At 36.0% G+C, this 3,103-nt stretch overlaps 1 non-coding gene across 1 annotated transcript; it reads right to left on the reverse strand.

Moving 5' to 3' along the window:
* Positions 1-1,907: 1,907 nt before the first annotated feature.
* Positions 1,908-2,123, reverse strand: LOC136067677 (small nucleolar RNA U3). The gene has a single exon (XR_010629098.1). It is a non-coding gene; the product is annotated as a small nucleolar RNA U3 (small nucleolar RNA).
* Positions 2,124-3,103: the final 980 nt, after the last annotated feature.

The raw sequence follows: 3,103 nt of genomic DNA on the forward strand, positions 1-3,103 counted from the left end.
TTTAGTTTTCAGCTGTATCCAAACGGACCCTAGTCAATTCTTGAAACCAAATCCAGACCACCTTTCAGTTCCCTCCTTTACCCTATTTGGGTTGGGATCAAGAATATTCTCAAGTGATTTTCCCTTTCTGTTCCGGGTCCTTCTGGCTTCTTTCAAAAGCTCTAGTAGACTTATTTTTCTCATCCTCGGCATCTGGATTTGTTGTTCCCAACTTTTCTTCTCCCACCTTGAGCATGTATTACAGTGAGCCTGATTGGATAGGCTGTTAACAAAGCCTTAACATGCGTTTTAGCCAAAAACGTGATTTTGTAAATTGTTTGGCTACACAAAATCAGCATGTTTGCGTTTTTTAAACCTAGATTTTTTTTTTTAAGAAAGAAATGCTTTTCTCTACTTTTTCAAAAATGCAATTTAAGTTACGACTAATTTTTTCTTTCAGAAAATCAAAATTACGCCAATGATATTCTTAATTACTGAATAAAAGCTTATCCATTTCCCCATGTATATTTCCTCTATTCTCTTAGTCATTCTGCCCTTCTCCGTGAGTTCTCTATTCCTGCTTCTGCTTTGTTTGTCGTTGCTGCTCTTGATCTCGCTTGCCAAGTAACCATTCTCTCTATTGAATTTATGTTATAGATTTGGGCTTTTTGCATGGTGGGTTATATGATTGTTTGAAATAAAAAATTTAGAACTTATTTTGACTGAGGGATTTGTTGCTGCTGCTATTTTTGTTTCTTTATGGGCTGTGGATTTATTTGGATTTTTGGCTACTTTTGAGACATGCCCATTTTGGGTTTCAGTTAGAATTATTGCTTTAAATTTGTAGACATATAGATATTGTTCAAATCAAAGCTTTGTGTTTTGTTTTGTTTTGTTTTTTGTTTTTTTTTTTTTTTGGGGGAGGGGGGGGGGGGGTGGAGTTAGGAATAAATGGATAAAAAAGTTTTCTTTATTCTGTTTCTCATTCAAGAATCAAGATCGTGTTTGGAATTTACACCAAAAACAATAATTTTTAAAATAGTTTATCCAAACACTTACTGTGTTTTTAAAATTAAAGAACACACCTTTCTTTTTCTTTTTTTTACCAAATGCTTATTTATGGTTTTTTAAATTATGTTTACAAAACACTATTTTTCAAAACATGCTTTTTAAAACAGATTATCCAAAGGGACCCAGAATCTCAATAACATCAAACCCCCATTAATAAATACCAATATTCTGTAACATAGCAGCTCAAAAACAGAGGGCACTAAAATCTTGAAGGGGGAAAGTAAGAACAAGGTTAAGATATTTTCTCCACACACACACACACACACACACACACACACACACACACACATATATATATATTTTGGGAGTGGGGGGTGGAGATGGGATGCCATAGCTTTAGAGTTCTCTTATTAACTAACCCACAAAACCTGTATAGGACAGGGGGCTGTTCTGCAATGCTACAATAAATGCCCAAATTTAACTGCGCGCAAGCCAATCCCAACTGGTTCAGCAACATTCCAAAGAAGGCTGATTTCTTCTCCCCATTGGAATGAAGCTTAGCTATATCACTCTCAAAAGAGTTCGAGCCTTGTCATGCATCCCATGATCCCAGTCATGTAGAACATCACAACCATCTACGCATCTATACCTGCAATCATGCAATGCTGCCGGTCATATCCTCCAATAACTTCACGGCCTTCTCCAAAGAGCTTCACTGCCTCCTCAGCTAAGTACCTACCATTTCCAAAGTCAATTGGCAGGCAAAACTTCTAGAATATGATCAGTCATCACTTAGGCATTTTTTCAAACACATTGCAACTTAAAGCCTTAGACCAAGCGATTCAATCAAAAAAAGAAAAAAACTCACAGAGTTTAGAGATGATTGTGATTTTTGAAGAGTGCAAAAAGATTTTGGAAGCCTGTCAGACAGCCGTGCGACCATCCCAACCAGCCGAAGCAAGTTGAGAACGATCCTCTACAGTTTGGTGCCTCGAACAGAAGCATCAAGGCCATTAATCACGCTCTGATCGCACGGCCATGGTTCATCCACCAGGTTTGGGATCCTGTCTCCTTAGTGAGCAAGGATACAGAGGTACGATCCTATAGAACAGATCCTGTTCAAGTAAGGTCGTGCCCTCTTAACTTAGTTTACTCCTAATAAACCAAAGTTCTGGTTACTATCTTGTCGATATGGGACAATGTTGTTTCGTTTGAATCAAACTACTCGTTCGTGGACAAAAATACCCCCATTTCTCCGGACCAATTAGGACAGATGTATCTGAGACCCGTGGTCTGAAGCGTCTAATCGTATTTCCTTGTTAGTTAATAAAATCTTTCCTTTCCATCCCAATAAAAATAAAAATCTTCTAATCCTATTACTGCAACAATAACAATAATAAGAAAAATTGGGATCAAATATGGGTCCTCAAGACTAGCTAGAGTTATAACTACCTCTCGCTATGGCTAAGCAACTATGACATACCATTTTTTTGATAATCTTATGACATACCATTTTGGTTGGTGCCCCTAACTTCATTTTTATTAACTTTTTTTTTCTTTTTAATATGTGAGTGTTCACAGAGCATCTAATTATTCTCCAACTATGAATAGTTTTTTGTCCTATATGCCCGGCATAAATGACTTAGACTCATGATCTTAAGAATTATTTAGGCTACGTTTGGTTGGAGTGAAAATAGGAAGAATGAAAAATAGAGAAGAGAAAATAGAAGAGAGTTTGGGTAGAAAAGGTGTTTGGTTGGAGTCATTTTGGAGGAGATAAAATGGTGGGACTCAGCTGTTTTCTCTTCAAACCTCCCATTTTTTAGCCCCCAAATTGAGGAGAAAATGGGGAAGAGAAGTGGTTGGATTAAAATGACTTATCTAGCCCTTTCTTTGCTACATTAAAACTATTTTTTTCCCCTTTTTCATTTATTGACGACGTTGAACCTTCTTTTTTTTCTTTTTTCTTTTCCTAGGTTCTTTGGTCTCACATTGAATTTTTTTTTTTCATTTTTTTTTTAATCATTTTTTGGATTTTTTGCTACTCACATTTAAACTCCTCTTCTTTTCAAAAAAAAAAATCTCTTCTTTTTTTTTTTTTTTTTTTTTTTTT

The sequence above is a fragment of the Quercus suber genome, unplaced genomic scaffold (genome assembly GCF_002906115.3).
Source record: "Quercus suber isolate HL8 unplaced genomic scaffold, Cork oak 2.0 scaffold_81, whole genome shotgun sequence".
Lineage (NCBI taxonomy): Eukaryota > Viridiplantae > Streptophyta > Magnoliopsida > Fagales > Fagaceae > Quercus > Quercus suber.